An 11,568-nucleotide genomic window follows, 5' to 3' on the forward strand; every position below is an offset into this window, starting at 1 on the left:
CGCTTGAACCCAGGAGGCGGAGGTTGCAGTGAGCTGAGATTGCACCACTGTACTCCAGCCTGGGCAACAGAGTGAGACCCTGTCTCAAAATAATAATAATAATAATATAGGGATAATACTACCACTATAACTAGTACTATTACCTCCACAACCACTATTATCATTACTATTATTATAAATTGTAGGAGTAGCCAATAAAGTGACTAAACACAAAAGGAATTAATAACAATAGAAGTTTAAAGGACTTGTGCAGTATCTGTAGGTGAGTCAAGCCTCCCTAAAGTCTACAGGGAAGTGGCATTGGTGATTCAACAGAGATACCCAGGAGGAGATGGTGAAACAAAGCTGACTGCCTGTCAGGAAACTTGCCTCCTGCCCTTGCTCTTGGGTGGAGATTCTCCTTGCATTGCTAAATTTAGAGAACCTGAAGGGATTCGAAGACGTGGCATGCTTCCTGATAGACCACAGTCGGGAAAAGATTGTTACCATCCAAAAGGCATTTACTTTTCAGGGAAAGAGAGAAAGAAAGAGAGGAGAAGATAAATAAATACACGGAGAAAAAATAGGGAAGGGAAAGAGAGAAGAACCCAAGAGAACAGCCACTTTTCCTCCTCCTTTTTCTTGGGCCACTGCCCAAGAAAAAGAGTCGTCACCTGCAGTGACTCCGACTGCTGGTGCAGGTGTCCTCAGGAGTAAATCAGTCGACTGCACAAACTCTGAAGTAGGGGGGTAGCTGAGGACAACAGGTGGAGAATGACTGGAATAGTCACCTCCCCACACTTCAGGCCAAAACCCCACGACTGACAGATGGCACTTAGAGAAGGGGCTCTTCCTCCTTTACTCTCTAGAAGAGCATATCACATACAGTGGGACAAGAATCAAATTGATAACAATATTGTCAACATGAACACTGGAGGTAACATATATGTAATATACAAATACATATTTATTGTTGTCCTATAAAGGGGAACACATCCCAACCCTTTTTTAAGATTAGCATGACTTTGTTACCAAACCAGGAAAAGACATTATCAGAGTAGTAAGCTATAGGCTCATTTTACACATAAATATAGATTCAAGAATCCTTAAAAAAAAAAAAAAAGCAAATTAAATTCAACAACACACAGGGAAGGTAATACCCTTGCCCAGTTGGGTTTATCTCAGGCATCTATATGTTAGCTTAATATCAGAAAAACTATGGATATAATTCACCATAATAGCAGATTAAGAAAAAAGATTTGTGATGATCTCAAGGTTTATGCTGATAAAATGCAACATAAATTCATAATACAAACTTTTACTAAATCAAAAATATAGCCAGTTTCCTTAACCTCATAAAAATGTCTATAAAAAGCCTTTAAGCAAACATCATTCTGTATGGGAAAACACCAGAAATATTTTCTTTAAAGCAAGAATGAAACAAGATGTTCACTCTTACCGCTCCACAATAGCAATAAAAAATTAGAATCATAAAGATAAACCATTTTTATTTATAGATGGCATTATTATTTACACAGAACAAATAAAATAATTTATAGGCCAGGTATGGTGGCTCGCTCCTGTAATCCTAATACTTTGAGAGTATCACTTGAGACCTGGAGGTGGATCCAAGCAGATCAAGGAGGATCACTTGAGTCCTGGAGTTTGAGACAAACCTGGGGAACATAGCAAGACCTCATCTCTACAAAATATTTAAAAATTAACCAAATGCAATGGCTCGTGCCTATAGTCCCAACTACTGGGGAGGTTGAGGTAGGAGGATCTCTTGAGCCCAGGAGTTTGAGGCTACAATGAGCTATAATGGTGCCACTGCACTCCCGTCTTGGAAACAGAGCAAGACCCCATCCTACCCCTACTCCCCTCCCCTACCAAAAAAAAAAATAATTTACAGGTGATGTATTCGAAATAGGAAAGGTTAGCAAATTAGCAAGACAGTTGCATTTCCGAACACCAGCAACAAACACGTAAAGATTGAAATTAGAAAGAAGACATCATTTGTAATACTTCAGAGACTGTCAGGAGCCTAGAAAAAAATTCTAGCAAAACATATAAAACATATACAGGGAATTTTTTAAATTTATTTTTTAGAGACAGGGTCTCACTCTGTCACCCAGGCTGAAGTGGTGTGCACTATCACAGCTCACTGCAGCCTTGAAAAAAGCAACCAAAATGAATGAAATATAGCAACATGCAACAATATGGATGAATCTTATCAATATGAACTTTAAAAAGTCTCAACATACTTACATAAAACCTGCTATCCTTTTCATAAAATGGAAAAGTACATTTTTTAGAAATTCATATAGTTGAGTGAAGAAACTGCATAGAAAGAAAGCAACAGATTGATGGATGCTGGTCTTTGGATTCTGGTACCTCAGGAAGGCAAGAGAAGAAGAAAGAACATGAGTAAATGTAAGATACTGTCAAACTCTTAGTGTTTATAATGAGAGATGGATTCATGGTTGCTTATTATATAATAATAATACAAAGATGAGGAGAGAGAGAGGGGAAGAAATGGGCATTCATAAGCCAATGATAAAAGTGAGTTGGCCGGGTGCAGTGGCTCACACCTGCAATTCCAGCACTTTGGGAGGCCGAGGCAAGCAGATCAACTGAGGCCAGGAGTTCGAGACCAGCCTGGCCAACATGGTGAAACCCCCATCTCTACTAAAAATACAAAAATTAGCTGAGGGTGGTGGCACACAACTGTAATCCTAGCTACTTGGGAGGCTGAGGCAGGAAAATCACTTGAAGCTAGGAGGCAGAGGTTGCAGTGAAGCTGAGATCATGTCACTGCACTCCAGCCTAGGCCATACAGTGAGACTCCATCTGGAAAAAAAAAAAAAAAAAGAGTCATGACCAAGGATTACGATTATGTGGACTTCGATATCCAGTGAAAAACGAGCCATAACAAAAGCTATAAAAGTTATTGACCAAGAAAAACAAGAAAAGTAGGTGGTTTGGATTTTGCAAAGTTTCTGGAATAAGTAAACCCACTTAGCCACAGTGTGATTAAAATTCTACTTTAAAGTGATATCTGAGAGTAGGTAGACAGAAGATTAAAAACTTTTTGTTATAAGGGATAAGAAACTTGATAAAGGAATTCTCCAGGTTCAGGACAGATGGCAGAAGACAGAAAAAGGCTCAGATGCACAGCAGAGAATCAGGGAAGAAAAGAATCCCCACAGGACCAGAAATACATCAATTCTCTTGATTACAGCTAAGAGCTTTGCCAGCTCCTTCCTGAGCAACCCACTATACATCTTTGCAGTTAGATGTTGTTTTACAGACTGAACACTTATGCTCGCCTCTCCAAATTCATAAGTTGAAACCCCAAACCCTGATGTGAGGGTATTTTGAGATGGGGCCTTTGAGAGGTAATTAGGGTTAGGTGGGGTCATGAGGGTGTGACACTAATGATGGGGTTGGTATCCTTATAAGAAACAACACGGAGAGCTTGCTCTCTTTCACTCTCTGACATGTGAGCACACAGTGAGAAGGGGGCAATCTGCAAGTCCGGAAGAGAGCCCTCATCAGGAACTGAATCAGTTGGCACCTTGATCTTGGCCTTCCCAGCCTCCAGAACTGTGAGAAAATAAATTTCTATTATTTAAACCACCCAGTCCGTAGCATTCTGTAATGGCAGCCTGAGCAGACTGAGGCAATTGTATAGCAGTGCATTTACATGTTTACTCGTTCATTCAATGGTGTGAGGTTAATTGTTTCAAATGAATCCTGTTGCCATTCGTCCAAAGTGAAGAGCCCTTCCAGTTATTTTTATTTATCTATCTATTTATTTATTTATTTTGGAGATGGAGTCTCACTTTGTCGCCCAGGTTGGAGTGCAGTGGCATGATCTTGGCTGACTGCAACCTCCACCTCCCAGGTTCAAGTGATTCTTCTGCCTCAGCCTCCTGAGTAGCTGGGACTACAGGCGTGCACCACCACACCCGGCTAATTTTTGTATTTTTAGTAGAGACGGGGTTTCACGATGTTGGCCAGGCTGGTCTAAAACTCCTGACATCGTGATCCGCTGGCCTCAGCCTCCCAAAGTGCTGGGATTACAGGTGTAAGCTACCGTGCCTGGCAGATATTTTTATATTTACATGGATTGAGTGGCCCTATCCAAGCATTGTAGACCAGTGAGATCAAAACCAGGGAAGAAGCACCCTTCCACTGCTTTAGGAAGGACTATTTCTGCCTGGGAGTGCTACACATTAAATAATTGAAAGAGGATAAAATGGCTAGATAGGCCAACTTCTCCGCACGATTCAGCTTGGTTACTGGCCTTTGAAGGCAGAAAAACCCGTTGGTCTGAAATCTCAGTGGCTCACTGCCTCCACCTTCTGGAGATTTGGAGACATGGTAGTGTTGTTTATTTATTTATTTATTTTGGCTATGGTTAGCTTTCTCATTTCCTTTAACCATTCTCATTACTAGAAATTAGTATCAGGACAAAAACAACCAAAATCCTATCAAGATATTGTAGCTTGAAGGCTTTAAAAAACACTATGTTCTTTTTAATGTCACTTTTATAATAGGAAAACAGATAACTGGTACCTAGAGTCTCTTTTGCTCAACTTGTTCAGTTTAAATAGGTATTTTGAACCTGGGCAGCATAGCAAGACCCCACCTCTACAAAACATTTACAGATAAGCTGGGTGCAGTGGTGCACACTGGTAGTCCTAGCTACAGCCCAGGAGGTTAAGGATGCAGTGAGCTATGATTGCACCACTGCACTCCAGCCTAGGCAACAGCGTGAGACCCTGTCTCTAAAAAAAGAATAGATATTTTGTGATCTATAGTCTATTCCATTTTCAACTAAGGACAAAGTAAAAAGGTACCTTCTTTCACATACTTACACAGACCTCTGTTTTATTTTCATAGATCTTTATGAGTTCAAGGCCTGTGTCTTCCAGGCTCTTAGAATAATACACCATCAATTCATCATAGAAACTCTTAGGAGACTGGTACTAGAAAATAATTTCCTTTATCTGATAAAGGCTATTTACAAAAATCTACAGTAAACACCTTTTTTTTTTTTTTTTTTATGAGACAGAGTCTCGCTCTGTCACCCAGGCTGGAGTGCTGTGGCGCAATCTCAGGTTTGCTGAGCTTGAAGGAGACTGATTGCTGTTCCGGGAGGAAGCTGGCAGATGGCCCCAAATTCTTGAACTCAGCTAATGCTGCCACCATTGATGTGGTTCCTAGCAGGCTCACGTGTGCTGACAGCTTCTCTGACTTCTTCTCCGAGTTGTTTTGCTGTTCATGAAGTGAAACACACAGTTGCTGTGGGTATCATCAAAGCAGTGCACAAGAAGCCTGCCAGAGCTGGCAAAGTCACTGAGTCTGCCCAGAAAGCTCAACAGGCTAAATGAATAGTATCCCTTATACCTGCCCCCAGTCTTAATCAGTGGTGGGAGAATGGCCTCAGAACTGTTTGTCTCAGTAGGCCATTTAAGCTTGATAGTAAAAGACTGGTTAATGATAAAAATGCACCATAAAACCTTCAGAAGGAAAGGAGACTATTTTGTAGACCACACACCACACAATGTGTTTGTGTGTGCGTGTTTGTATGTGTGTCAGTTTTAAGTTACTAGTTTTTAAAATCAGTCCTTTTAAATAGAAACAACTTAGGTTCGGCATGGTGGCTAACACCTGTAATCCCAGCATTTTGGGAAGCCAAGGCAGGCGGATCACTTGAGCCCAGGAATTTAAAGCCATCCCGGGCAACATAGCTAGACCCCATCTCTACATAAAACACACACACAAAAATGAGTCAGGTATGGTAGCACACGCTTGTAGTCCCAGCTCCTCGGGAGGCCGAGGCAGGAGAATCGCTTGAGCCCAGGGAAGTCAAAGCTGCAGTGAGCCATTACTGTGCCACTGCACTCCATCCTGGGTGACAGAGCAAGACCCCGTCTCAAAATAGCAAATAACTGGAAACAACTTGGCAAAAAAAATCTGCCACAGAATTTTGAGAACTATTAAAGTTTAATGAGAAACCTGTGTCTTGGTCAACACTGAAACTTCTACAGAAATGCAAAGTCATCGGTTTCTAGTGTTGAAAATCTGCTGAAACTTGACGAGAATTTGAACTTTGGGGGTTAACATTTTTTCCTGGGCATGAATTGATGAGTTTTGTTGTTGTTGTTGTTGTTTGAGATGGAGTCTCGCTCTTGTCACCGAGGCTGGATTGCATTGGCATGATCTCAGCTCACTGCAACCTCTGCCTCCCAGGTTCAAGCACTTCTCCTGCCTCAGCTTCCTGAGTAGCTGGGATTACAGGCGCCTGCCACCACATCTGGCTAATTTTTTTGTATTTTTAGTAGAGACAGGTTTCACCATGTTGACTAGGCTGGTCTCGAACTCCCGACCTCAGGTGATCCACCTGCCTCTGCCTCCCAAAGTGTTGGGATTACAGGTGTGAGCCACTGCGCCCAGCTTGAATTATGTGTGTGTGTGTGTGTGTGTGTGTGTGTTTTCCCCCCACTTATGTCTAAAGAGGAGTCCTGTTTTAAGTACCTAGTGAAAAGCTGTGAAAGGGATTTGTTGGTTGCAACACTATTGGATAGGACAGAAAAGCAGAGTAACTTTGTTTATATGAAATCTAAGTTGGGGGCAGGTGCAGTGGCTTATATATGTAATCACAGCACTTTGGGAGGTTGAGGCAGGAGGATCACTTGAGACTGGGGGTTGAAGGTCAGCCTGGAAGATATAACAAGATCCTGTGTCTACAAAATAATTTTTTTTTTTTTTTTTTTTTTTTTGAGACGGAGTCTCGCTCTGTTGCCCAGGCTGGAGTGCAGTGGCCGGATCTCAGCTCACTGCAAGCTCCGCCTCCCGGGTTCACGCCATTCTCCTGCCTCAGCCTCCCGAGTAGCTGGGACTACAGGCGCCCGCCACCTCGCCCGGCTAGTTTTTTGTATTTTTTAGTAGAGACAGGGTTTCAGTGTGTTAGCCAGGATGGTCTCGATCTCCTGACCTCGTGATCCACCCGTCTCGGCCTCCCAAAGTGCTGGGATTACAGGCTTGAGCCACCGCACCCGGCCAAAATAATTTTTTTTTAAATAGCCAGGCATGCTGGCACATGCATGTAGTCCCAGCTATTCAGAAAGCTGAGGTGGAGGCCGGGCGCGGTGGCTCAAGCCTGTAATCCCAGCACTTTGGGAGGCCGAGACGGGCGAATCACGAGGTCAGGAGATCGAGACCATCCTGGCTAACACGGTGAAACCCCGTCTCTACTAAAAATACAAAAAATTAGCCGGGCGAAGTGGCGGGCGCCTGTAGTCCCAGCTACTCGGGAGGCTGAGGCAGGAGAATGGCTAAACCCGGGAGGCGGAGCTTGCAGCGAGCTGAGATCAGGCCACTGCACTCCAGCCTGGGCGACAGAGCAAGACTCTGTCTCAAAAAAAAAAAAAAAAAAAAAAAAAAAAAGAAAGAAAGCTGAGGTGGAAAGATTGAGCCCAGGAGGTCGATCCTGCAGTGAGTCATGATCACATTACTGCACTCTAGAATGAGCAACAGAGTAAGACCCCATCTCAAAAGAAAAAAAGAAAAGAAAAGAAAGAAATCTAAGTTGGAAGGCCAGATTTTAAAGGCCATGTGTTACATATCAAAAAACAAAAACAAAAAAATTGGGGAGAAAACCAAGAAAAATTAGCAAGAGACATGAATATCCAAATGGCCAATTAAAAATCGAAAAAGTGCTGCATCTCATTAGTAACCAAGGAAATGCAATGAGATACCACTCTATACCCACTGAAATGGCCAAAATTAAAAAGTTTAATAAGACCGGGATGGGAATGTGGACGTCTCATCATTGCTGGTTAGAATATAAATTGGTAAATTTATCTTAGAAAATGCCTTGGCATTGTCAACTACGTTTGAACATTTGTATTCTTGTCGTCAAACATTTCCACTCCCAGGATATAAGACGTGTAAGTTGACTGGGCCCGGTGGCTCACACTTGTAATTCCAGTGTTTTGGGGGGCCAAGGCTAGAGGATCACTTGAAATCAGGAGTTTGAGACCAACTTGGGCAGCATAGCGAGACATCATAACTACAAAAAATAAAGAAAATTGGCCAGCATGGTAGCACACACTGGTACTAAGAAAGTGTAGGATCACTTTCTTACTAAGGCAGGAGGATCACTTGAGCCCAGGAGTTCAAGGCTGCAGTGAGCTATGATCATATCACTGCACTCCAATGTGGGTAACAGAGCGAGATCCAGTCTCTCTAATAACTATATAGATGTGTGTGTAAGTGTACACAAATACATGTGTTCAATAATGTGTATAGCAGCAATATTTTCAACAATCCCAAACTGGAAACAACACAATATCCATTAAGAGCAGAAATAATATGTACTTTTTTTTTTTTTTTTTTTTTGAGACAGGGTCTCATTTTGTCACCCTGGCTGGAGTACGGTGGTGTGATCTCAGCTCACTGCAGCCTCAACCTCCTGGGTTTAAGCGATCCTCCCGCCTCCGCTCCCCAAGTAGCTGGAACTACAGGCACATGCCACCACAACCAAGCTGATTTTTCTATTTTTAGTAGAGACGGGGTTTTGCCATGATGCCCAGGCTTGTCTTGAACTCCTAAGTTCAAGTGATCTGCCTGCCACTACACCCCAGCTCCACTGTGGAATATTCATACTGTGGAATACAATAGAGCATCACAAATAAATATGAAATTTTAAAATGTAATATTGTTCAAAAGAAACCAGACACAAAAAATACATACTGTACAATTCCATTTACACTTGATATACAAAGCATAGCGTCTAGGCATGCACACTGAGGTTAAAGGCTTAAAGAGTACAAGTAAGAATAGTGGTAATGGCCAGGCACGGTGGCTCTCGCCTGTAATCCCAGCACTTTGGGAGGTCAAGGTGGGTGGATCATCTGAGGTCAGGAGTTTGAGACCAGCCTGATGAACATGGAGAAAACCCATCTCTACTAAAAATACAAAATTAGCCGGGCATGGTGGCACATGCCTGTAATCCCAGCTACTCGGGAGGCTGAGGCAGGAGAATGACTTGAACCTGGGAGGCGGAGGTTGCGGTGAGCCGAGATCACACCATTGCACTCCAGCCTGGGTGACAAGAGTGAAACTCTGTCTTCAAAAAAAAAAAATAGTGGTAACTTTTAAGAAGGCAGGAATTTGTGTTTTGGGAAGGGCATGTGAAGGCTTTTTGAGGTTCTAGTGAAATTGTCTCTGACATAGGAGGTATTAACATGGGTTAATACCCATGTTAATGTAGGTTTAAAATCTACATTATCTTAATTCAGGTGGTAACTTCAAAACAAAACTGTAATTTATATTTTACCTATGTTTCTGCATTTGTGTTATATGTCACAGTACAAAAAGGTAAAAATTACTTTGTCTTTTCAAATTCTAGGCAAAGCCAGGCACAGTGGCATGCACCTGTAGTCCCAGCTACTTGGGAGACCGAAGCAGGAGGATCGCTTGAGGCCAGGAGTCTGAGGCTGCAATGCGCTACGACCATGCCTGTGAATAGCCACTGCATTCTAGCCTGCGCAACAGAGTGAGACCCAGTCCCTAAAAAATAAATAAATAAATAAATAGATACAGTAAAATCCTAGGCAAGACAATTAGGTATGCACTCTTTACCCAAGCTAATGATCCTTGCAAAAACACTCCCACAAATTCAAATACTATGTCCCCAGGCAGAGCATAACAGCTTCAGTCTTCCTTTTGTTGTTCTAATAATAGTAAGAGGAGTAGCAATAACAACAATAATAATAGCTAATATTTATTTCAAGAACTATTGTAAGTGTTTTCCACATCTTATCTCGCTTAGTCCTTATTCACACTAGAAGGTTGGTACTATTACTATACTCATTTTTCAAATGAGAATTAAGGAACAGAGAAGTTAGCAGAGAGCCTATTAAGTGGTGCAGTCAGAACTCCAGATCCTCTTAATCACGACATAGTGGCAGCAGCAGTCTTACTGCTTCAGCAACCTATTGGGTGCTTATCTCTGCCAGTTTGATTCCAGCTTTAGCCTCACTTGGATCTGTGTGACTGGTTCCAGATGCAGTGATAATCACCAGTGAGAATGAAAAGAAAAAGCTTTTCACGTCCTAATAAAATCATTCCCTGACTGTCAAAACATTTGAAGTTTTTAAACCTTATGTTGAAGTCCTTAGTGAACAAAAGCTTGCGTTTTCTTTTGAGGTGAAATGTATTGTGTCTTAATCGCTCCATAAGAGGTTCACTTTCTTTTTGGATTTTTAAAAATTGCTTTTGTAGTAAAGTCTGAAAATGTTTTGACTTGCGCTAGATGCCATGCAGCAAGCCTTTTGCGTTCTGAAATAAGATTTAACATTTATAGTAATGTAAGCTATTGTTTTTAATTAACTTGCAGAAAGTCTGAACAAGGTATTAATTTATGAGAGGGTATAAAAAGGGAGGGATAAATAGTGGGCAAATGGTACAATGCCACAAACTACAACTAATAGGTACTAACTACATGGTATAAAGGAGTTTAATGCAATCTAAAGGCCAGGGGCAGTGGCTCAAGCTATAATCCCAGTGCTTTGGGAGGCCAAGGCAGGAGGCTAGCTTGAGCCCAGGTGTTGGGAGACCAGGCTGGACAAGATGGAAAGACATCTTTCCTAACCCCAACTCCCACTGCCACCCCCACTGCCCGCCATCTCTACAAAAATAAAAATTAAAAAGATAGCCAGGCATGGTGGCATGTGCCTGTAGCTTTAGCTACTTGGGAGGCTGGGGCAGGGAGGTCGTTTAAGCCCAGGAGTTCCAGGCTGCAAAGAAGCCATGATCACACCGCTGCACTCCAGCCTGAGTGACAGAGTGAGACCAAGTCTCTAAACAAATAAAAAAATAAAATTGAGGTAGATGAGGAAAAGGAGGAGGAGGAAGAGAAAGACAAGAAGTACAAGAAAGAGGAGAGAAAAGAAGGAAGCACGTATGATGATGATGACATGGTTGCAGGAATAAAGGACACAGATTCTTCATTTGAAATAACCCTCAGAAAGCAAAATATACTCCAGCTGACAACAAGCCACATTACCGAACTGCTGAGAACTATTAGAGCCCATACTGGATGGGCTTTTGGTACTTTGAGATCCTCTTAATGACTCTAACTACACTACTGCATTTGTTTAAAAGTCTTACAGGGCTGGCCTGGTGGCTCACACCTGTAATCCCAGCACTTTGGGAGGCCAAAATGGGTGGATCCCTTGAGGCCAGGAGTTCAAGACTAGCCTGGGCAATGAGGCAAAACCCATATTGAACCCGAGAGGTTGAGGCTACAGTGAGCTGAGATTATGCCACTGCACTCCAGGCTGGGATACAGAGCAAGACTCTGTCTCAAGAAAGAAAAAAAAAAAAAGTATTATGTGACCTCTGGATAGTACAGCTCTGGTCTTTGAAAAAATCCATGTTTACATAGCACATGATTCAACATAGCCAGTGTTGCCTGATGTAACTGCGGAGGCTTGATTGATTTTCATTTAGGTTGAAAGCTTGGATAGCAGACTTAGTCCATTTATATTCTCTTTCTCATTCTACCCTTTG

The sequence above is a fragment of the Macaca fascicularis genome, chromosome 4 (genome assembly GCF_037993035.2).
Source record: "Macaca fascicularis isolate 582-1 chromosome 4, T2T-MFA8v1.1".
In the NCBI taxonomy this organism is placed as follows: Eukaryota; Metazoa; Chordata; class Mammalia; order Primates; family Cercopithecidae; genus Macaca; species Macaca fascicularis.